The sequence below is a fragment of the Mesocricetus auratus genome, unplaced genomic scaffold (assembly GCF_017639785.1).
Source record: "Mesocricetus auratus isolate SY011 unplaced genomic scaffold, BCM_Maur_2.0 Super-Scaffold_15014, whole genome shotgun sequence".
Taxonomy (NCBI): Eukaryota; Metazoa; Chordata; class Mammalia; order Rodentia; family Cricetidae; genus Mesocricetus; species Mesocricetus auratus.
In genome coordinates this window covers 29,481,277-29,506,833 of record NW_024429186.1, presented here as the reverse complement: position 1 = coordinate 29,506,833, position 25,557 = coordinate 29,481,277, and the positions used below count along the sequence as shown (strand labels likewise).

The 25,557-nt window shown below is 41.9% G+C and overlaps 1 long non-coding RNA gene across 2 annotated transcripts in view; it reads left to right on the top strand.

Annotated features, from left to right (window-relative positions):
* Positions 1 to 7,401: 7,401 nt before the first annotated feature.
* Positions 7,402 to 25,557, top strand: part of LOC110343510 — an 83,498-nt gene continuing 65,342 nt past the window's right edge. Inside the window, exons 1-4 of one of the 2 annotated variants that reach the window (XR_005876199.1) lie at positions 7,402 to 7,603; positions 7,705 to 7,778; positions 14,310 to 14,373; positions 14,471 to 14,676. This is a non-coding gene — a long non-coding RNA (uncharacterized LOC110343510). Of the gene's footprint in view, positions 7,604 to 7,704; positions 7,779 to 14,309; positions 14,374 to 14,470; positions 14,677 to 25,557 lie in introns of those variants that run through there. The other variant, XR_002385813.2, reaches the window with a different exon arrangement.

Below are 25,557 nucleotides of genomic sequence, written 5' to 3'. Positions count from 1 at the left end.
TTCCCCACCCATACTCCCACTAGAAGCTATCAGCTGTGGAGAGCTACACTTCAGATCCTTCTCACAATTTTTAAGAGTTCTCTTCAATGGCTTTTTTGGGGTTGGGGGTGAGGGGTGAATGGGGTTGTGGTAAGAGTTGTCACAGAAGCCTTCTTTGTCCCTCTTTCTCAACTGTGAGTCTGAAGTCGTCAATATCATGGCAAAAATAGCTCCCTGCCCTTGACAGTCAGTGGGAGCACAGGTCATGGACTTGTATGTGGACTCTGTTGTCAGCCTTTGTCTTAGGCCTCAGAATGGTCTCCAATGGCAGTACAGACCACAGACATCAACACAGCCCTCTGCTGCAGCATGGGCCATGGATACCATCATAGCCCTTGGTGGTAGCACAGGCCAAGGACATGAACATGGCCTCAGGTGGCAGTTAAGGCCACTCACATCAACATGACTTCAGGTGGCAGCATGGCCCAGATCACAGATATTCACTTGGCCTTCAATGATAACACTGACCACAGACATCAACACAGCCCCTGGCTGTAGCTGGACCAGAACCATGTTGTTTTTACATCCAACAAAACCTAAAAAAGTCCCTAACATCATTCGAAATTCTATGCTTAACTTTCCTTGTTTTTTTTCTTTTTATAGAAGCTGTCTGAATCATAGTCCAAACACCATTCATACGTACCATGTGAGTGAGTTGGCTCCTGGTTCTCTCTTGATCTATATTAGTTTACAACTTCCCGCATCACCCTCACTTAACCAAACTTTTTATTAGGAAACTGGGGCATGCTATAGAATTCCATAAGTCCTGATTGGGCTGATCACACCCTTATGGTGTTCCTTAATGGGCTCTAATACCCTCTTACTTCCTATAAAACAGCTGAGCCACAGGGCCTGCTCAGGTTCAGATTCTCTTTCTTTGAACAGAAAGCCTTCACTGTGTAATATCTGCTGAACCATCCCTGATTCTAGTGGTTCTCAGCCTGTGGGTCATGTCCCCTTTGGGTGGTGTATATAAGATATCCTGCATATCAGAGATTTGCTTTGCGACTCATAACAGTAGCAAAATTATAGTTATGAAATGGCAATGAAATAATTTTATGGTTGGGGTCAACCACAATATAAGGAATTGTATTCAAGGGTCACAATATTAGGATGGTTGAGAACCTCTGACTTATTCCATGACTAGTCTTTGGCCTCTGGGTTCAGTTAATGTCAGATTCATCTGTGTATTAGAGTTGTGATAAGTTTTTAAGGAGGAATGGCAACAAGTATGTTTGGGTTGCCAAGATTCCTCTACCTGCTAGTGATTGTGTGGAAAATGAGCTTATGAAATGAGACCTGGGGGGAAGCAGTGGCTTGGTCTATGTGAAAGATGAGGTTTATGACTAAGACTGTGGTAGTTAGGGATAGCACAGGATGGCCCACATTAGATAGGCAGTGTGTGTCTACTGTTGTGGTGTCCACAAACGTGCTTCTTTCCCAGTCTTCACTGTCCTAGGAATGACTCTCTTTAGTGTTTAGGTCCCCAAATTAGGAGCTTTTTTGTTTGTTGCCCATGTATCATGCTTCCGTCAAGTTGTGTCAGGTTTGTATCTGAGTACTGTTTGGCAACTGTGTCACAACTAGAACAGATAAAATATGATCACTTCTCAGCTTCTTCCAAGACCTCACTGATTATATTTAAACTTTCTAGTAAAAGATGTAAGTAGTCCAAATGATAGGTGTAGGCTAGTCAATCGGGGCATAGGGTGATCACTCTTATTGGTTCTTGGTGAAGACAAATGACACATCTCCCTTGTCCTTCATCTGTTTCTGTCTAGACCCAAGGCATTAAATTCACTGTCTACACAACTGTGATGCAGCAACTGCATTTATGCCAATCTCTGCCTTCTCCTTGGCTCTGGCTCATGGCCCTGGTGTTTTGCAGTGTTCCTCCAGTCTGTCCATAGGCATGGCCAGATGATTTGCTTTAACCAATAGGATATCAGAATACTAGAATACAATCAGAGGCTTGAAGCATGCCTTGGCTATTTGGCTTGAACTTCCTCTTTTACATTTTGTTTATGACCTTGAAGACCTCTGTGAACCAGTCTGTTGAGGATATGATGCATGTGAAGCAGGTAGCTGAGCTGGTCTCTTTAATGTGACAACTCATTGACTTCTAGACATGTGAGTGAGCCTACCAAAGATTAATACAGCTGTGAATGAGACCTAATCTAATGCAGGAGCAGTCAGAGTTTCATGGCTGTCTCACAGCAGTGTTAAAATCGACAACTAGGGAATTCTAATGTATACCCACAACATGGATCTTTACTCTTAATTCTAGGCTAATATATCCAACTACTCATCAGGCAACTCTGTTGGGAGATATAAAGTATCCGTTAAAGCCTTCTACAATTCAGTCTCTCCCAGAGATTTTATCATTTCATGTTGGAATTTTCATCCACTTAATTTAGACCACAAAAGTAGAAGACATTCTTTGTTCTTTCTTTTTCATTGCATATAATACCCGCCCAACCAGGTTTATACTGCTTAGTTTATATTTAAAATATATCTCTAAAACTTACCCGAAAATGCCTTTATCTACCAAATTTCACTATTTCTATTGTCAGCCACTTTAGTCTCCACTCCCTGACATTCTTTTGTGTCGCCCAGCCACCTCCTCTCAGTTTTCACACTTGATTAATCATAGCCATCTTTCAGAATAGCACGAAGAGGAATTAAAAGAATACAGGTTACCTCAAAACATGGACGACATCAGAAAAAAATAGACACATTGATAGTCTCAAAGGGCATTGATGACATCATGAAAAAGAAAAACATGGAATGGAGCCCTGTTTGGAAGCCACATATCTGATGAGAAGTTAACATTCAGAATACAAAGAATTCACACAACTCAGCAACAGCAGAGATGAACAACCTAATGGAAACACGGGCAAAGGATGCACATTGATGCTTTTCCAGAGATGCACAAGTGAAAAGATGCCTAGCATTATCAACTATGGGAAAATGGTATCAAACGCATAAGGGAATATCACCTCTCACTTTAGGATGGCTACTGTTAACCTCTGCCACAGAAATATACATGTATTAGTGAGGATGTGGAGAAACTGAACTCTTGGTACAATGCTGGTAAAAATGTAAAATGGTTCAGTGACTACGGGAAACAGTAAGGCAGCCTAGAAAGCAATTAAAAATAGGATTGCCATGTGATATAGTAATACCTCATTTCTGAAGATATGCTAGATATCTGAGAACAAGGAAATTAACAGATATTATATGCTCCCTGACATTTGCTGCCATGTTTCTCACAATAGCTAGATGTAGAAGTGACTCAAATATCCATTGACCAATGAATGAATGAAAAGTATCTGATTTATAAAATGAAAATGCACTTACTCATTCAGAGGAAGGAAATGCTGACACATACATCAATGTAGGTGAGTCTTAAAGATGTGATACTTAGTGAAATAAGCCCGTCTCACACAGAAGAGTGCTGTATGGTTCCATTTAGTTGAGGTACTAGAGTAGGCAAAATCATGGAGACAAAACGTAGGATGCCAGAGAAGGGGTGAAAGGGAAGTGTGGAGTTCTAGTTTAATAGGTACAGAAATTCAGTTTTTCAAGAGACGAGACTGTTGTAGATGGATATGGTGATGGTTACAAAGCAGTGTGAATGACCCGAATGTCATTGAACTGTACTCTTAAATGGTTAGATGTTATGCATGTTTTATCACAATTAAAAATTGTCAGGGAGTCTGGAGAGATAGCTGAGACCTTGAGAACGCTTGTTGCTCCATTCCCAGCACCTACACAGCAGCTCATAACCCTCTGCAACTCCAGTTCCAGAGGATTTGATGCCTTGTTTTGGTTTTCAGGGGCACACATGCACACAGTGCACAGAGACACATGCAGGAAAAAACACCTATGTACATAAAATAAAAACATCAGTAAAAGTTATCATGGAATGATATTTATATATACTAAACATTTTGAAGACATTGAATATTCATTCTAATCTTTTCTTCAGGCATTGAATATACACTTTAATATTTTTGACTACATCAACACTAAGAGATAGCCCCAAAGAAATAAACTGGAAGGTAATGTGACAAACTACTGCCTTTCTCAGGATTTACTGGAAGATGCTTGTCTTAGTTACTGTTCTATTGCTGTGAAGAGACACCATGGCCAAGGCAACATATAGAAGAAAGCATTTAACTGGGGGCTTGCTTACAGTTCCAGAGGGTTAATGAGTCCATTTCATCAAGGCGGGGAGCATAGCAGGTGACAGACGGGCATGATGCCAGAGAAGTAGCTGAGAGCTACATCCTGACCTGCAGGCAGAAGTCAGAGAGAGAGGAGAGAGAGAGAGAGACAGACAGAGAGAGAGAGAGGGAGAGAGAGAGAGACAGAGAGAGAGACAGACAGAGAGAGAGAGAGAGGGAGAGGGAGAGACAGACAGAGAGAGAGAGGGAGAGAGAGACAGAGAGAGAGAGACAGACAGAGAGAGAGGGAGAGGGAGAGAGACAGAGACAGAGAGACAGAGACAGAGACAGAGACAGAGAGAGAGAGAGGGAGAGGGAGAGACAGACAGAGAGACAGACAGAGACAGAGACAGAGACAGAGGCAGAGAGAGACAGAGACAGAGAGAGACAGAGACAGAGAGAGACAGAGACAGAGAGAGAGACAGAGAGAGACAGACAGACAGAGAGAGGGAGAGGGAGAGAGAGGGAGAGGGAGAGACAGACAGAGAGACAGACAGAGACAGAGAGACAGAGACAGAGAGAGAGGCAGAGAGAGAGACAGAGACAGAGAGAGAGAGAGACAGACACAGAGAGAGAGACAGAGAGAGACAGAGACAGAGAGACAGAGACAGACACACACACAGAGATGGAGAGAGAAAAAGGGAGAGAGCTTAAAACTTCAAAGCCCACCTCTATGACATGTGTTCTCCAACAAGGCATATAAGCCCATGGTGGCCATTCCCATTCAAAGCTCCACAGTGCTACCCCTAATTTTCAGATGACTCTTCTGTATCCATCCTTTACTCTGTCTTCAGGATAGATGGTAACTCTCTTGCATCGAAACAATTCCACTGTCACATGAAGTCTCTCCACAGACATGGTCTTTAAAGCTACTTAGGTACTCTGTTTTGTATATTTGGACACACTCAAACCAGGACAAGGTTTGAAAATTATTTAATATTTGCTCTAAACAATAGAATATAGGTAAGCTACACATATTTGACTGTGTCATATGGATGTCTATGTAAGGTAGATTAACATTAGTCAGTCGTAATGTGGGATTATCTTCTGAAAAACAAGAAAGATCATCTTGTTAGGTACCTTTGAGATTCTCTCTCTCTCTCTCTCTCTCTCTCTCTCTCTCTCTCTCTCTCTCTCTGTCTCACTCTCTTTCTTTCTTTCTCTTTTGGTTTTTCAAGACAGAATTTCTCTGTGTAGCTTTGGAGCCTTTCCTGGCATTGGCTCTGTAGACCAGGCTGGCCTCGAACTCACAGAGATCTGCTTGCCTCCGCCTCCTGAATGCTGGGAGTAAAGGTGTGCACCATCAACGCCTAGCACCTCTGAGATTTTCAACCCCTATCTTTTTGTGGCCTTAGGCTCCACAGGTGCCTCCTGGGTTTCTTCCCAACCTCACGGTCTGCTGTCCTTTGCTCGGTTCATTCTGCTCTAGCTCCCATGGCCTTCTTTCTTCTTTCCCAGGCTCAGACCTTGAAGGTTGGTCCTATTTCAGTCATCAAACTTGTTGGCAATGACTTGACCCATTTCAGCTGCTCTAGTACTCCTTTTTTTCTAGAGACAGGGTTTCTCTGTATTGTTTTGGAGGCTGTCCTGGAATTTGCTTTCTAGACTAAGCTGGCCTCGAACTCACAGAGATCCGCCTGCCTCTGCCTCCCAAGTGCTGGGATTATCCCAGACCAACCTCAAACTTGCAGTGACTCTCCTGCTTCTGTCTCCAAGTGATGAAATAACAGGTGTGAGCCATTGCTCATGACTGGTACTTTTCTCATTTCTAAAATGTTACACTGGAAATATAAGTGTGCCTATATTTGAGTCTTATCTACCGTAACTTATGAGCTATGGGAGCCATTGGGAAATGTATTTCTATAAATGTGCTTGCTAGCAGGCTATGGATAGCAGTACATTTCTCATGGGATTGAGGATACAAGTGTGAAGTGCTTGACCATCCAAGAACACACTCATTTGATGGACATTAGTCTCTAACCCTGCATCTCAGGTGGCCTCAGGCCAGCTTTGGCAGGTGGGTTGGCGGGCATTATTTTCATCATCCTCATTATGCAGTTGAAAAACTAAGACCAAATAATCTTTCCAGACTCCTCTAAAGTTATGAAGCATTCAGACAGGGGATCTTGGGTTTAACTTGGGGTTCCTGTGTTGTCATCTCATGTGTTTCTGCCTGTATGGCCTTTCTGGTTCATACCTTTCTGGTATTGTCCCAAGATGATCAATGCTGTGGGGATGGGGTCTGAATAGTTACTACGTGACTGATTCTATGACCCAAAGTTGCTGCTGCCTTTACTTCTGCTATAATATACTTTAAAAAAGGAGTCACAGGAGTGTGTGAAAGCCAAACCATAGGCTTTTATGTTATTAAGGGTCAAATTATGTAATCCCTAATTACATCTTGCCTTTTAGACACAACGTCTACTGCTCTATTTCTAGCACCAAAGAATGACTTTATTGTTTTTTCCCCCTAGTTGAACATAGCTGAAGGAATCTGGGGTCAGTGTCAGGGGTGGGGGCAGTGAAGTCTAGTGATTCCCCACTTTAGACAGGTCTGATAATATCCACTGTGGATTCCCATTCTAAACTTTCACCCTCTCTTTTTCTTTTCAAATGACTTTTTAAAAATATGGCAAATTCAGTACAGCATTTAGTTAGTTTTTGTGCATCCAAACATGGCTGTAGGGGCAAGGATCGTCTTCAGTCCAACGGGGGAGCAGAGACATGTTTCTATGATTTAGTTGCCTGTTGATTTTCAAGGCCTCTGGCCAAAGGCCCAGGAGATTGTACTGACCCTAGAGTTGAATCTCCCCAAGAGGTGGCGCCCTTTCTCTGCCCAGTGGGTGGCGGTTGTTCACAACTGTGGGGAGAGAAAAAGATTCAGTCTCGTAGCTGGAAAGTCATGTCTGAGGTTCCAAGGGACGCAGGACCAAATGACTCCAAGTGTGAAGTCCTAATTAACAGTTAAAAGAATTTACATTACTTACGCCAGCTGCTTTTCTTTCAGTCACCCAATGGCTGGGTGAGGTCAGGTGCTATTACCAGCCTTGTTGTTCAGGAGTGGATAAGGAAGCATAGACAAATGGAAATTGCCCAAAGTCACTAAGTAGAGACAAATGGGATGGGAACCTGCGCCATTTGGTGCCTTGTCCTTTCCTAGTCACTATACTATACTATGTTTGGCTCCTTTCCACACTTTTGAGCAAAAAGCAGGAGGCCACGCAGGTCCATTTAAGAGGCCGGCGCATCTCATCTGAGAGGCACACTCTGGATCTTGTCTCTGCACCCAGCACGGGAGGGCAGCCCAACTTGCAGCGTCCCACTCTCAAGGTCAGGTATGCTGTCATTCTTTTCTCCTTGTAATGAGATGGGGGTTTAGTACTTCAGCCATGCAGAAGGAAAAGACTTCAACTGCTCTTTGTTGCCATTGAAACAGGTCTGCCTGTGGGCGTGGTGACACATGGCTGCCTTTCACCCTAGGGCTCTGGAGGCTGAGACAGGGAGATCAAGGTGAGTTTCAGGACAGCCAGGCCTAACCCGTGATACCCAGTCTCAAAACAGTCAAACAAACAAAGATACCTTGTCAACATGCACTCTGCAACTGAAAGGGTCTGAACTGGGCTGGTTAAGGCACAGCTGGGAGCAGACAGAAGGGCTCCCAGCATGATGGTTCCCATAAAACGAAAGGTCCTCCTAGTTACTTTTTTTGGTGCAGAAACTGGAGGCTTGGGATAAGATCTAATGTAAAACTTTATTTTTGTGGATTGGAGAGATGGCTCAGTGAATGGTTATGAATGCTTAGAGAGGACCCAAGTTCAGTTCCCAGCACCCACATTATGTGGCTCATAACCACCTCTAACTCCAGCTCCCCCTGATCTGACTCCCTCTTCTGGTCTCTTCTGGCCCAGGTAGTCGGGAGTCAGGGGCAGGAGGATCTGTGTGAGTTCAAGGCTACCCTGGTCTACACAGCAAAGGACAGCCAGGGTTACACAAAGAAACCCTGTCTCTAAAAAACAAAACTAAACAAAATCCCTTTATGATGCTTTTTTAATGTCATAAATATCAAAAGTTTTAAATGTTATGAGGTCTTACTTGTCAATTGTTGGTCTTATTTCCTGGCCAAATGGAGTCCTACTCAGAAAGTCTTTTCTGACTCCTGGATCATGTAGGTTACTGCCTAAGCTTTGTAGCAGTTTAACTGTTTCAGGTTTCACACTTAGGTCTTAGATCCATTTGAAGTTTGTTGTGGTACAATGTGATACAGTCTTATTTCATTCTTTTCCATGTAGACATCGCTTACCCCAGAACCATTTGTTGAGGACAGTGCTTTTTCTCCAGTGTGTGTTTTGGCATCTTTGTCAAGTATTAAATGACTGTGGCTATATGTACTCATGTTTAGGTCATCTATTTTGTTCCATTGGTCTTGAAGTTTGGAATGGTATTCTTTCTGGTGTTGTTAATTTTGCTTTGGTTTGCTTTGGCTATCTTGGGTCTTTTGTGATTCCAAATGAATTTTAATATAGCTTATCTTCTACTTTTGTGAAGGATGAGATGGGGATTTTGATTGGGATTGCATTGAATCTATAAGTAACTTTTGTAGAATGGTCACTTTCACAACATTCATTCTGCTAACTTACAAGCATGGGCTGTCTTTCACTTTTCTGCTGTCTTTCTCAATATGTTTCTTCAGAGATTTAAAGTTCTCATTGTAGAAATCTTTCACCTCCTTGGTTAGATTTATTCCTAGATATTTTATTTTCTTTGAGGCTATTGTGGATGGAGTAGTCCATGATCTCTCTCTCTCTCTCTCTCTCTCTCTCTCTCTCTCTCTCTCTCTCTCTCTCTTTCTCTCTCTCTCTTTCTCTCTCTCTCTTTCTCTCTCTCTCTCATATTTGTTGTTAGTGTATAGAAACACTGTTGCTTTTTCAGCCAGTTTCCTGAAATTGCTGATCATTTCTAAAATTTTTTGGTAGAAATTTTGGGGTTTTTTATGTATGGTATCATCCAGGAATAGTAGTTTGACTTCTCTTCCTGTTTGTATTCCTTTAATTTCTTTCTCCTTAGACTATATATTCTGATGCTTGCTCTTCATAGTTTATTTGTTGAAGCACTTTGATTTTTTCCTCTTTATTGTAGTAAAGGATTTTTCTATATTATATTTCAGAATATGTGATCCTTTTTTAAACTTCGGGGAATCAATTATCCTTATGTTTGGCAATCTTTGTCCTTTGTACCTATCATCCCATGTCTAATTGCCTTAATTTCTGCCTTATTTTGTTTCCATTCACTGTGATTACATCAGGCTTTCCCCTAATGCTGTCTATTTTTCATCAGGGTCTATTGTATTTTCATTCAGATGTTTTTAATTTACTTATTAGAACGGCAGTAAGTTAATTTTCACCTATAATTTGTTCCTTTATTGCTGCTAAGTTCCTTACCATTCTACTTTATTGTTTTATGATCTTTTACCTATTGGTTTTGAAAATATATTTACTAAGTTCTAGAGTATAAAACCCATGAGGGAATTAGTTCTGTTGTTTTCTTAAAACTTAAGATAGTCAGATGGGGCTTATAACATTTTTGCTGTATTTCTACCTGGAAATGTGCAAGCATGGATGTCTCTTGTTGTTGGTTGTTTTATGATTCTCTTTTCTTTTGGTGGGGTTAATACCCAGCTCCCAAATAATCACATGGAGACTTACTTCTTTTTAGGAATGCCTGTCCTTAGCTTGGCTTATTTCTAGGTAGCTTTTCTTAACTTAAATTATCCTGTTTATCTTTTGCCTCTGGGCTTTTATCTTTCTCATTTCTGTATACCTTTATTTATTTCTTTCTCTGTGGCTTGCTAGGTAGCTGGGCGGTTTTCCCCTAGAGTCCTCCTCCTTCTCTTGTTCCTAGATCCTCTCTTTTTCTCCTTCTATCTATTCTTTCTTCATGCCAGCTCCACCCATCCTTTTTCCTGCCTAGCCATTGTCTGTCCAGCTCTTTATTACACCAATCAGGTATTTTAGACAGGCAAAATAACACAGCTTCACAGAGTTAAACAAATGAAACACAAAACGATACAATATATCTTTGCATCATTAAACAAATGTTCCACAGCATGAACAAATGTAACACACCTTAAAATAATACTCTATAGCAGCCTCCTCTTGCTTCTGATCCCTCTTCAGGGATTGTATTTTCTAGATATGTCCATCACTGTCTTAGGTCATCTCTCTAAGTTATTAGACATTGTGAGAATTCTCAGAAATCCGGAAACTCAGTTACTTTCTTACAAGCTGGTTTTCTTGAGAGAGACTCAAGGAGCTATTCTGGATTATGCTAGAAAATTCCATTTCTTTTCTTGGCTGCCATTTTGGAATTCTGTGGCACAAAAATGTTTTGACTGTTCTTTGCTGCTGGTGCTGTATCTCATCAAATCCTTGAAGAAGTTTTGTGTTCATACCACATTTGAGTGGTTCTATCCAGAAATTCACATTATTTTAATAATAGTACTGTGAAATGATTGAAATAAAAAGATCTAGGTCAGCTCAGGGTTTTCAGACAAACTGCTCAGGTCTGAATTTTGAGTGTATTAAAATCTACCTGTGTAAATGAGTTAAACAAGGGTGACCTTTGTGGTATGGGTACTTATTTGAAAACAGATTGGAATGGTTATGCAGAGTGCAAGGTTACCCTACATTTTCTCTCATCTCGTGAGCTTCACCTTCCCAGACATTACTGAGGATGACCTCACAGTGGGCTTTAGGTGATGTTTAGATTTGCTTATTTGATTTTGAGTTTTACTGTATTGATCCTAGCTAACATTTATCTTCTTTTGCTGTAGAAATTTTTCAGATTTTCTTTCAGAGTTTACTTTTGGGTTTTGAATGTTGCCTAAGGAGAGAGCAATGGTTGCATACAGTCATGGTTTTTCCCATGCAAAAAACACTGAAGTTCAAGTTCATTGGTTTTGCTGTAGCAGTCAAATCAAATCCACTCAGTGAATATGCACAGTGAACTCATATGGCATCATCTAAATACATCTTTCTGCTTTTGACATTTTCTGGAATAGATGCTTCACTGTCAAGGTCATTGACAGCAGTCCAAAGAACAGTACCAAGAATATCCCCACCTTAGATAATTTTCAGCATGTTCTGGTTCTGAATATTTGATGTTTCAAGTTAGCATTTCTGATGAAAAGATTTTTATCAATTGAAGCATTGAGTCTCAAGTCACACCACACTTTGAAAGGACATGAAAAATTTCAGTTTTGAGAACCTTCTGTCATTGAGGCATTTACTTCAGTGCGGCATGGGGTTTGGTCAATTGATAGAGGAAGTTGAAACAATTTGGAAGCACTAACCCTTCATGAGTAGCCAGGAATAACAGAGGAAGCTCCTTTGAGGCCATGAGGTGACAAATAGCCATGAATAGGAAGCGTCACCCCTTTTTCTCCCTAAGGCTCCAAATACATCTTCAATCATTGATTTATTCTCCCTTTACTTCCACCTCAGGCAATCAATAATTTCTGAAAAATCCTCTCTACTTCTTGTTTTGGGCCAAGGTTCTTTATCACTGCACAAAGACTTCCTCTACAACCTCCTCCATGATACTAAGTGTGCCAACATCTCCTACTTTAGGATAGATTGAGTGTAGAATTCCTGTATGCTACTTCCTGATCTGCTTGAATGGAGCATTAGTCAGGGCTCTTTGAGAGAAACAGAGCCAGCAGGATATAGATATCTCTGACATCACTGCTGCCTGTGGCTGCATCATTCATATGTGTACACATACACATACACACAATTTCCTTAGTATCTGTAGGACACATTCAAGACACACTTTCCTAAGACACAAACATTCACAGCTGTCCAAGTTCCTTATATAAAATGGCAGAGTATTTACCTATAGCCCCTAACACACCTCTCTGTATATTTTTGTCATCTCTAAATATTTCATAATATTTATTATGATATAATTGCTACATAAATATTTTCCTGTCCTGTCTTATTTAGGGGCTAATGGCAGGAAAGACAGTCATGTACATGTTCAGGATCTTAACTATGCCATCCCTTAAATGCACAGTATACAAATAAAATGAGAGGTGATCAATGTTCAAACAATGAATGTTGGGAAGAAGCTGGAATGATGGGAGGGAGCAGCAGGCTAGGCCTACAAATCATTTCATTTGTTTGGATTCAGCAAGGTTCTCAGAATGTGAAAATTTTGATTTGTCTTGATGTGGAATTTTTACAGAATTTTCTTTTCAATATTTTGGATTGCAACTGGTATAAAGAATGGAGATAGAACTTTCAGGTATCAGGGCTGAATACACACATACACATGTGCACACAAAGGCATGCACACACACACACACACACACACACACACACACACACACACACACCACTTACCTCTATCTATCTATTGTATCTCCAAGCACTAGTTACACATGGCTAAGCAAGCCACAAAATTTTAGGTAAGCTGGAAGGTTAGAAAACTGTCAGCTAGAAGGTGCTGCTACACTCTGGGAAGAAGTTCTTAGAGGAATGTTGGTTTTGCTTTTACCAGTTTTCTAATGAGTGGACGAGCCTCACCTGTACTATCAAGGACGTTTTTTCACTAGAGTCACTTGGTCATGAATGTTAACTACTCCAACAAAATACACTCTCAGCACCACCAAGGGAAGTGTTTGGTTGGATACTGAGGTGCCATCACCTAGCCAAGCCAATCCTCACAAGTGGTGGTGAGAGAATAAAAGGGCAACATATTTGAGGGAATGGAAATTTGGCACATTGTGCCTCAGAAATGAATGGGTTAAAAACATGCTCTTCCTCCTCTGTAGACACAACTAACATGTCATGTAAGATGGCAAGTGAGTTCCCTGGAACCACTCTGCCATGAAAGCGTTCACATGCAGGCATTCTGTGTCTGTGGCTCTGTGCACTAGGTCTTCCCGATGGCGATTCAGAGAGAAGTCCCACTGGGGCGAAACTCCTTCTCATGCTTCTCTTCTCTCCCTTTTCTTTTAATAAACTGAGTTCTTCTCCAGTTTGTCTTTCTGTGGAGCCTTTCCTTTGTTTCCCTGGGTGGCATCCTTCCAGAGCATTCTCAGGATAAGGCTGGTTCAACCTCTCCTCTTGGCTATAGCACATACAGCTCCCTTGTGTTTCACAGACACTTCCTAGTAGCGTTGAGAAGAATAGCATTTTCAGTCACGTACTACAAAAGGACGTTTCCTGCTTGTGAAAATCCCAGGATTGGCTAATACAGATAAGGTGAATTCTGTGGCTTCTGTATTGTGTATTTGACAAAGCCATTTAAGAGAGAAAAAAATGCAAAACTTTTCCCAAATCATTAAGTAGACCTCTAACAATATACTGTTTTTCGTATCTCCAGATACAGCATCAGGTACATTCAGTGTCTTCAGAACCCTGTTTAAAACTCAATCTCTCATAACTGTGATTCACTAAATAACAGTGAGGAACCAGGTCACTGATCTTACCTAATAACAAACCCCTCAAGACATTTTTGAGTGCCTATTCTGGGTGCTTCCATAGTGTATGTGAAGTGAAGACGTATGTGTATGGGAGCATGGGATGGGATCTTCATGGAAATAAGAAATTAAAAGTTTAAGCTACCACATGGTAGGACCCCTTACTCAGCCTTGATGGGGGGAGGGGCTTGGTCCTGCCTCTACTTAATGTGCCAGGCTTTGTTGACTCCCCATAGGAGGCCTTACCCTTTCCTAGGAGTGGATAAGGGGTAGGTTGGGGTGGGGAGAGGTGGGAGAGAGTGGGAGGAGGGAAAGGAGGAGGAACGGTTGTTGGTGTAAAATGAATGAAAATTAAAAAAAAATCATGAGACAAGTGGAAAAGAAGTTTAAGCTAGTGGATGATTTTTTTGGTCAGGAGTTGACTTGATTCCTGAGATTTCATGATGGTTAATTTTTTGACATCACTGGGCCATGGAGTGATCAAGTATTTTATTATTATTTTTTTGGCTACCTGTGTCTGTAAGAGTATTTCTGGATAACATTATGATTTGAATTTGCAGATAGTCCTCTCTGATGTGGACAGGCTTCATCTGATGCCCTGTGAGCATGTCTACAGAAGGCCAGGTAAGAGGAAGCACTCCTTCTTCAAGCTGAGACACTGCTGCTCTGTGGACTCAAGCTCTGCCTTTTACTGGATAAATTAAGCCATCATTTCTCCCAGTTCTAGGCTTTGGGAGTTGAGCTGAAGCTGCTGCCATTGGCTCCCCAGGTTCCTAGCTTTGAGGCTTGCACCAGAAGTACAGCATCGGCTTTTCAATTTGCCAAGTACAGATCTTGGGACATCCAGTTTTGACTGAATGAATATATATTGCCATTTCCTTTTGCTCCTGTGCAGAATTCAGACTAATACAATATTAACACCTTGAAGAAGACTAGAGTTTTCCTTTTGTCTCTTACGTGGGCATGGGATTCTAAGGTAAAGAGACCCAGAACCAACTATTTCTAAGGTGCTTCTTTTACTTATACTATCTAGAATACTTCCATACCATGTCTTATTCCAGCCAGAATGGATGAAGAAATGACATATTTTCTCTTTTAAAGATATAATGCAAAAGTCTCATGTTTATTAGATATGCACTATCTAGAACTTGGCCATGGCTTGGTCAAGGAGGTAGAGGAGAGAAGCACAATTGGTATTTCAGGTGGCCATAGAGCCCAGTAAGGATGCTCAAGTGTTGGTTATTTTTTTTTGGTTTTACAAGACAGGGTTTCTCTGTTTTGGAGGTTGTCGGTCCAGCCTGGCCTTGAACTCACAGAGATCTGCCTGCCTCTGCCTCCCGAGTGCTGGGATTAAAGGTGTGCGCCACCAACGCCCGGCTAAGTGTTGGTTATTAAGATCACTCAGTGGGAAAAGGGTCTTACCACTAGGTTGGAGGACCTGAGTTTGATCCAGAGCACCCATGTAGTTAGAGAAAAAAACTGACTCCAGTAAGTTGTTTCTCTGTCTCTCTCTGTCTCTCTGTCTCTCTGTGTCTCTCTCTGTCTCCCCCCCCCCGTCCCGTCTCTCTCTCTCTCTCTCACACACACACACACACACACCGGAATGCTATTGTCTGCAGAATGGATTATGGGGGATTACTAAAACTCTTGTCTATAAAATGTGAAATGAAACTGTACATGGTGGCTCACATCTGTAACGCCAACACTTGGCAGGAGGAGGTGGGAGGAGGCGGGAGGAGGCAGGAGGACTACCAGGAGTCCAAGTGATACAGAGTCAGACCCTGTTTCACTGCCCCTTCAACCAAAAAGAGTCAAAGGCATTTCTTAAACCCTTGATTGTTTCTAAGCAAGGGTTGTATGGCAATCTTTTTATTCTTAGGGTTGGACTTGGACCAAAAGATTTGCATTCTGAGAACTGAAAACCACAGCCTGGGAAATCTTTTCACCTTCTCCATTCCAGGATGCTCAACATTGGAGGCTGATACCCTTGTTTCCAACACTCCCCAAACTTTTATTTTTAACATCAACTTAACTTATTGCATGATAATTACTTCTGAATCTAGATGTGTCTGCCTCCCCAATTATACTGTGCTTCTCTGGGGCGGGGACTCTGTTCTGACTCTGACTCATGGTAGGTACTCTGTAAACATTGGCTGAATGCTATGTGGGGAATTGTCATCTGGAAGAGTTGATCTGTAGGCTGATCGTGACACCCACACCTATTTCCCACCTCTGCTTCCAAACTGTCCTGAACTGTGACCTTTTCTGTGAATTAATTGGATGTGCAGGGAAAGAGTCTGAATAATAGCAGAGTTGCCAACAGCCAGGACCATCATGTCTGCCATATTTACTCTCCATGGCAGCCACATAGTCATTTCATGTTTCAAAAAATAGTTCTGCCTCTTAGTGGGGTGGGAGTCATGGTGGTGGCCAGGTGCTAGAAATACCATACTGGAGTAGAGCAGCAGCCAGTTTTAGAAACTGTCACACCATCTCCTCGAAGAACTTCTGGGAAGATGATGTCATTGGTCACATTGCCCTCCCTTCCTTCAGGCCCCGGGAACAATCAGAAACTTTAGCTCTCCCTTGGTGCCCTCTGGCACCCTGACCAGCAGTACTGGGTAGTGGAAATCTCCCTCACCTGGAAGACAAGAGACCTGGGGTCTGAATGTTGTATGGTATGGAACAAAAGGCCATTAGAACTGTTTGAGCCTCAGTTTCCCCTGACAGATTTGGAGCAAATCAATTGTTTCCTAATATTTGATACGGGGCTCCCCCCCCCCTTTTTTTTTAAGTTGTATTGCTTTTAAAGCAAACATTTAGAACCCAGTAAAGACCATTGGTGGGATCTTAGTATATGTGTGTAGGATGTCTGCTCATTTGTTTCTGCCCATCTTCTTCCCCAGGAGGGCCCCATTTTTGTTGGTGTTTGTCTTTTGAGATGAGGCCTCAGTGTTACTATACAGTCCAGGAACTTGGTATATAGAAGAGGCAGGCCTTGAACTCATGGAGATCCTCCTGAGTGCTGGGATTCAAGGTGAGCATCATCACACCTGTGTTCCCTGGGGGATCTTCAAGAAATCTCAGAGCACTGTTAGAGCATGTCTGTGAAGTCCTGGACCAGGTTCATTTCAAGATCTCCAGGATGGGATTGAGCAGGAGATGACACCCACCGCTCATGTCTTGGATGAATAGCTGCATCCCTCTTGCTCTATGTTCAAATCTCTGCCTCCCCTCTCACTTTCCTGATACCAGAGTCAGGCATTCTGGGTGAGCCAAAGTCTCAGGGATCCCTGAATCCCTGGTGAGATCAAGGGAACAAGGTGCCCGCCAGGATTGTTTGAGCCAGGTCTTTGCAGTTTTCCCAGGCTGGCTTCAGGTTAGTGTCAAATTCCTCACCTGCAACACTGAGGTACCTGTAACAAAGGAGACAGGGAAAAAGGTTATGTGCTTGCTTGATGGACTTTACATAACAAGGGGACATTCAGACATGCTACAGCAACTAAGAAACCTGTACTTTTGTGAATAGCCAGAGGAAGTGTGATCAGAGGATGAAAGCATAGGATTGGGTGGCGACAACCCCGGAAGCAAAGCGGGTCTGTTCAGCTGCTTCTTTTGTCAGTATATAAAGGATAAGGATGCTCTTTTTTTCCCTAGATTCAGGAGAGCCCCATTTAGAATGAGGACGCTTTTGGGGGGATAGGTTTTCACGAAATCCTGGTTGACTTTAGGAGGGAGAGCAAGCAAACAGAATTCTATCTTCCTGTTTTCTTCCTTGCTTCTTTTCTTCTGGAGATGAGGTCTAGGGCCTCCTGCATGCTTTGCAATGACCCACTCTGCCACTTAACTATACCCTAGTCACTGGCTATTTTCTTAAGTGCCATGTTTTCGGTTATGTCCTTAACCCCATCCTTGTCTTGTGTTGGGAGAAGCTGGAAACTAAGTGGAAGGTTCAGATGTCCCTTCCTGTGGTCTCCACCTCTCAGGCCTTGGCTGGTGGCAGAGGTAGGTGTTTTGTGTTTCCAGTCACCTGAGTCTTCCAGGCTCCCATCTGTTCCCTTGGGCTGTCTCCTTCATACTCCTTCCAGCCCACTCCCAAGTCCGTCTTTTCTTACCCCCCAGTTTTTGCTTCCTATCTTTGTCTCTCCATCCCATGATAAAAAAAAAAAAAACCAACAAAATCAATCCACAGAGCGATTAGATTTGCAAATGAACGGGCAGGAAACTGGGAACAAAGGGAACCAGAGCTGAAGAAGGAGCAGGTATAATTACTGTAATTAACTCCAGCAGCAGGGACACAGCCCCTCCTCTGCGGCTGGGAGGTGCTGAGAGGCAGGCATGCAGGGGGGGCTGAGGGGAGCAGGCTGCAGGGAACTCAGATATTGTCCCCTCCTCACAGTGGAGACAGTCTCAGTCTCGGAGGCTCCACCCAGAGCAGGTGCCCCTCTGGTACGAGGATCCCTCTACTTGGTCTCCACAGGAACGTGTTGGAGGTGATCCAGGTTCTCGGGATAAGATGCGGTCGTTCGTGGGAGGATGGGATGTGTGTGGGTGTGTGAGAACAAAGTTCCCTCTTTCATCTCTCACCTGGACATGCCGCTCGCTCTTCACCTTCTCTATGACAGCTGGCTGTGCGTTCCCCAGAATCCAAACATTTTTAGAGACCGTAAAGGAGGGACATGTCTCTGATGTCACTACACTGCTGTACCTATGCCCCCCAGCCCCCAAATATACATATACATCTCAGCACTGGGAGACTTCTAAAACACCTTTATAGCCTTCCCTTAAATTGCTTGTCATCACCTAAGGACACATCTGACAGTGTAGCACCTTATATAGATAGGCACTGTGTATTTTCCTTCACAGGTGAGCATGTCCCTTTTCTGCTTTCTCAAACGGCATTTGATGAAAAGGGAACTTTTAAGCAGCACTTAAAAATACAGCCACTTCTGTGGAGTCTGCACTTGGAAGCCTATACCCTCACCTCTTTTCTGCACTTCATCTTACAGCTAAGGTTTGCATGTGTCCCAAACTGTTGGGAATTCATATGTTGATGGTATTTGTAGGTTGGGGCTTTGGGGGATGTGACGGCCTTTCTTGGCTGTCAGCTTGACTACATTTGGACCACAAAGGGCTGGGTATACCCATGAAGGATTTTGCTTAATCAAATCATTTGAAGTGGGAAAAGCAAATTTTTAATCCAGATATTTTAGCGGGTAAGATACAGTTTTCATCTGGGTCACACCTTCTGGGGCAGCATTTATAAAGGGCATGGAAGAAGGACATGCTCTCTTTGCCTGCTTGTATTTGTTGGCGTGTCCACTCCTTCACTGGCATTAGAGCCTGCCTCTTTGAGACTCTGGCATATACTTAAGACCAGATGAGACATCCAGCCTTGTGGACTGAACACTACTAGATTCTTGAACTTTTCATTGGTGGACAGTCATTGTTGAATTAGCTAGACCACAGCCTATAAGCCCCTCTAATCCTGTGTGAGTGTGTGTGTGTGTGTGTGTGTGTGTGTGTATGTGTATATACACGCATGTGCATAGGTGCATGTGAACATGTATGTACACATGGAGGCCAGAGGTCAACACTAGGCGTCTTGGGCAATCACTCTATCTTATTTTGTGGGATAAGGGCTCTTGGTGAATCCAGAGCTCATCAATTCATTTAGACTGTCTGGCTAGCAAGCCCCAGGGATCCTCCTATCTTGATCTACTGGGACTTTGGGTATGTACTCTATACCAAGCATTTTTGAGTTGGGTGCTGAGTATATGATTCAGTTCCTCAAGTTTGCATAGCCGGAACTTTATCAACTGAACAATCTTTCTAATCCTCTAAAATATCCTTTACTGAAAAACCCCACCATATCTCTCCCAGGGAGTTAAATCTTTGAATGTTATCTGTGATAGTTCATGTCAATTGCCAACTTGATGGGATTTAGAGTCACCATGGAAACAAATCTCTAGGCATTGTCTGTGAGGGATTTTCTAGAGTGAGGTTGTAAGACTCACCCTAACTGTGGGCAGGGCCATTCTATGGTCCCAAACTGCATAAAAGGGAGAAAGATGGCTGAACACCAACATCCATTGCTCTCTGCTTCTTGACTGCAGACGCAATGTGACCAGCTGCCTCAAGCTCCTATTTCTATGACTTGCCCACCATTGTGGAGTCTCCTTGAACTGTGAGCCAAAGTAAATTTCCTGTCCTTTAGGTACTTCTTGTCAAGTATTTGGTCACAGTAACAAGAAGAGGAGCTGATGTGATGCCCCACAATGAGCAGGCTCTGCATTGTATCCTTGGACATGATGTAGGGGATGCTCCACAGTTTGATCCATGGTCACTCACCTCATCTTTCCTCTGAACACATCACGGTTCCTTATGTCTTTGTACAGAATGCACTTATTCTTTGCCATTCACCAAACTGCATCCTTTTAGTTGAACTCTATTATGCCTAGCCCATTCTTTCCCTAAATAGTCTGGTACAACACTTACAGCATCCCAAGCATATCTCTATTTTAGCAGGTGTTACTTTGCATGGTTGTCTCTTTTACCAGCTAGCTCTTGGTGTGATTTCTGATGTTTTTGTCTGGGCTCTGCATGTACTGAATGAACTGGATATTGATAATCACTACTGAATTCTTCAGGCCTCTTCTGGTTGCAAGTGATATTGAGTAGAAACTTGCTAGAGACATTCAAGTGACATCATCAGAACCACTCTTTCTTTCTTTTTCTTTCTTCCTTTCTTTCGTCTGCCTTCCTTCCTTTCTTTTCTTTCTGTTTTTTTTTTTTTTTGAGACAGGGTTTCTCTGTGTAGTCCTGACTGTCCTAGAACTCACTCTGTAGACCAGGCTAGCCTCAAACTCACAGAATCTGCCTATCTCTGCCTCCTGAGTGCTGGTACTAAAGGCACGTGCCACTACACCCAGCTAGGACCACACATTCCTTAAATTTTGTTTTCACCGTTCTTGGCTTTCATTCTCAAACTGGATCCCTGACCGCCAGAAGCTCCAATCCACTCACTTAGCAATTTCAATAAAAAACATTCCTTTCTTTTGAAAATTGTTTGAGTGATAATTTTTAAAAATTTCTTGATAATTTCATACATGCATGCACTGTTTTGATCTAGTCCATACCTCATTCTCTTCACTCTAATCCCGCCCCCATATTGGAGGCAATTTCATGTGTTCATATGTCTTTTTTTTAAGTTTTACCCACTGAGCCCACTCAGAGCTATCTGTATGAGTATGGGTGTAGGGCCATCTACTGGAGCATGGGCAGCCTCTCAGGGGCTGCTTCTCTGAAGAAAGCAGACTGTCAAGAGGAACCTTCTTTCCCAGAATTTTCAGTAAAAGCCACAGCACCCTTTTCCATGGACTGATTTATTCCTGTGTTAGGGGTGGCAGAGGTCACAACTTCATAACTTGTCTATTTCTGGATTTGCGGTAGAGGGAAGGAGCCATTGCCTTTCTGGAGCACCTGGGCTGGTGGGGCAGATGTGTTCCCCCTAAGAAAAGTTGGGTGCTTTTGTCAGAAGCATTCATAATAACTCAGAAGAAAGTGGAAAGATTTGCCCAGAAGTGCCAGGCACTATTAGTTGTTTAAAGTGTTCAGTTAGTCTTCACTGAAACCAAAAGCAAGTCTATTTCAGTGGCAAGCAAACCAAGATGTGCCCAGTTTTACACAGTTCTTGAGTGGCAAAGCCAGAGTCTTACCCCAGGGTTGGACTCCTGATACTTCCCCCTTTAAAAAGGTTTACAAATGCAATCCGTGTGCACATGAGAAATTCAAACAGGACAAAAGGACATGTGATGGAGAGGCAGGTAGCCTTCTATTGCTGATCACAGCTTCTTTTCCCTGTCACATCTCCAGCTATCCACCCTGAAGGAATCATTTATATGTTTTTGCTGTACTGTTTCTTAATCCTCCAAGGCTAGTTTGTCCCCACATCTCTGCAGAGTGTGTGGTCTTCCCTCTCTGGCGGATGCAATTACACATTATTTCTGGATCCACATAACATCCAGAAAAATTTTCCCCTTCCTGTTTACGGTGGCTCTTTCCCAGCTACAGGCCACTCCCTATACTTGTGCAGATCAGGGAATGCACAGGGCAGACTAAACACTTCTGAAAGTTGCAGAACTCTTCTGTGTGTTGCATTTTCTTCTCTGACCTGCTGATCTGCACATTTTGCCATTTTTAAGACCCCAATACAGTCTGTTCTCCCTTCCTTCCTTCCTTCCTTCCTTCCTTCCTTCCTTCCTTCCTTCCTTCCTTCTCCCTCCCTCCCTCCCTCTTTCCTTCCTCCCTCCCTCCCTCCCTCCCTCCCTTCTTCCCTCCTCTCTCCCCTCTCTCTTTTTTTCTTTTTTTTTTTTAGTTTTCTGAGACAAGGTTTCTCTATGTAATAGCTCTGGCTGTCCTGAAACTCACTCTGTAGACCAGTCTGGCTTTGAATTCACAGAGATCCTCCTGCCTCTGCCTCCAGGAGTTCTGGGATTAAAGGCATGCCCCACCACCACCAAATGCAGTTTTTTAACCCTGCCTGGTTCTTCCCCCCAGAATGATGGACTGGAAGTCACCTTCAGACAGTAAGCCAGGGCTATTGTAAAGTTCCCTGCCTTTATTTCTCTTTCCTCAAAGATTGGTCCTACACTAGCTGATGATCAATGCCTTTTCCTTTTCTTTTTTTCAAGGCAGGGACCACACTACTCCATCATGGCCCAAAATAGCACCACTTTTAGTAGTTTTTAAATATCCTCCCAGAGATGTTCTATGCATAAAAAGCACACACATTTCCTCTTTTTGTATAAATGGTACCCTTTGGAACACAAGACTTTTCACCTTATTTTTAAATCACTTATCTTACAGATTGTTCCATATATATTGACCTCATTCTTTCAAAGGTAGAGCCTGCTCTTCTAACCCCAACTCTGTTCTGCCTTAGTGAATGACAGCTTAGTGATTATTGGTTATAATTGGTGCTCAGTAAACAGTTGATGGGTTGAATATATTACACTGAAGTGGCCAGCCTCTTGAGTCCTGATGATGGAGAAAATGGATGCTTCATATTCATTTTGGGGCCTTTGTGATCTACACTTCTCTGTCCTCTTTTTTTATTACATTGAAAATGTTTTTCTTTTCTTTTGGTCTCTGGTAAATTGAGGCCTAGAAATAGTTAAAGCACAGTTCTGGATTCTTCTTATAGGAATTCAATTTATACAATAAACCATACCTATTGTATAAGAAGAGGCAATCTAGTTCAGGGAAGTACTCTAAGGTCACAGGGAATGTGTCTGTATGCAGCCTGACATCAAGGAGCCCAGCAAATGATTTTTGCATGAATTTGAGGTACACTTTTATCCTGTGCAATTATTGTCTAGCCTCTACATGGGTTGAATTTTGTTCCCCTCAAATTCATATCCTGGGGCCCTAATTCCCATTGTGTCTATATTTGGAGATGGGATCTTTAAAGAGGTAATTAAGGTTAAATGAAGTCAAAAGAGTGGGACTCCAACCTAAAAAGAATGATGCCCTTATAAAAAAGGAAGAGATAGCAGGGAAGCTCACACAGAGAAAAGGGCAGGTGAAGACACAGGAGATGACCTGCAAGCTGAAGAAAGAAACTAGGAAGAAAACAATTTCTTACTTTCTTGGACTTCCAGTCTCCAATACTTCAAGAAATAAAGGTCTTTGTTTTAAGTCACACAATCTGGTATTTTGCTATGGTAACAGTATACAACTATTACTCCCTTCTACCTAGAAAAATCTTGCTTCTTTTTCTTTTTTTCTTTTTGTTCAGAGGTCTAATGTCTGTTTAAGCCCCAATTAAATAATACAACAGGGATATGTCAGTTGATTCATTTATAAAGACAAAAGATTAGAAATTCCACAAATAGTCATTATCAAAACAATAATTAGATGATGGAAGATTGGTACGGTATTGGTGCATAACTTCTAAAAGAATGTGGGTGTATAAAGTAGGTTAACATGGACCCACTGCAAGCCAGCTACTTCACTTGAACGTTAATTGACTTTCTTTTGTAATATTATAACCTATTCCATTGATCTTGGTTAGCCTCCAGAAATGTGATGATCTGACTCTATTGCTGAAGAAACCACATACTTGAGTCAATAGAACATGGAGATCTGAAGCTGTTATTGATCTAGAAGCCTCATCCTTACTGGCTAGCTTTCACGGAGCTGGAAGGTGCTATGCATGATACTGAAGGAGAAAAGTCATCATCAATCTTATCCATTTGTGGATAGTAGCAACCTGCTTAGTAAGATATGTCCACTGCACATAGTAATCATGTAGTAGTGATATGAATATCATGAGAGTAACACATGACTCTCTGATTGTATTTAAGTTCCCCTCCATAAGATGGATCAGTTATTAGAGCTAAGAACCTATGGCTTGAGGGGTCATAGGTCCTAAGAGAGAGCCTACCATCATTACTCTGCTAATAGGACATAGTATTAAAAACACATATTTTAAATATACAGATCAGTGATTTTTCTTTGGGGCAGAATCTTGCTAAGGTACAAAGTCAGGCCTAAAATTTATAATGTAGTCCCAAGCTGGTCTGAAATGGGCTTGTTCTGCCTTTGTCTCCTGAACACTGGGGTTTAACTGTTGTAGTAGGTGGGAGTGAGATACTATGGTTGTGTGAGTTTATGTGCACATGGGTGCTTATGAACATGCATGCATGTGTGTGGAGGTTACACGCTGATATCAGATGTCTTTCCCAATTGATGCCCACTTTATTCTTTGAGACATTGTCTCCCACTGAGTCTGGGGTTTCCTGATGTGGGAAGGCTTGATGCTCAGTAAGCCTCAGTGAGTCACCCATCTCTGCTGCTGCATACATCACCACTTCCAGGTTTGTACAAGGGTACCGGGGACCTGAACTTAGCAGTCTCCCCATCCCAGAGAATCTACAGTTTTAAATTTTCATTTTTCCCAGGTTAATGATGTTGAAAATATTTTTATTTACATATTTGCCAGCTGTGTTTTACTTTATGTGAAACTTCTTATAGTCTGACCTATTTTAATTGAGTTATTCTAATTATTGAAGTGTAAGATTTTCATATATATATATCCATTACTTGTCTTCGTTTCTATTTCTTAATGCTATCTTAAAGAATAGGAGGCTTCAATTTTGAGCTAGTTCAATGTATTGATTTTTTTCTTTCAGAATACACAGTCTTTTGGATATTAAGAATGCCTATATTAAGAGTAGAAGTGCATTTACTTCTGCTATCTTCTATAAGATTTTAGTCTAGTTTTTACATTTAGGTTTATGATCAATTTTAAGTTAGTTTCTGTTTATAGTATAAGGAAAATTTCGAGGTTTAATTTTTTTCTTTGTGGATATTCAATTGTCCTAGCAGATTTTGGAAATCTTTTCCAATTGGATTGCCTGGGCATCTTTGTCAAAAATCAATTGACCATAGATGAGTGGGTTTATTTCAGGACTCTTTATTCTGTTCCATTGATCCATATGTCTACCCTCTGTTAATAGCACACTGTCCTTATTACTGTAGCTTTATAGTAAATCTTAGAATAGTGTAATTCTTACATTATTTTAAGACATAGTGTAGGAGGAGATAGTCCGAGACCTTCAGATTTGTTATTCTTTCTCAAAGTTATTTGAGTTATTTTAAGTCCTAAGCATTTACATATGGATTTTATTATCAATTCATCAACTTTTGCTTTAAAAAAGCCATGTTTTCTTTGTGATTGAGATCATGCAGAATCTCTGCCTGTTGGAAAGCACTGGCACATTAATATTTATAGCTACCACTCAG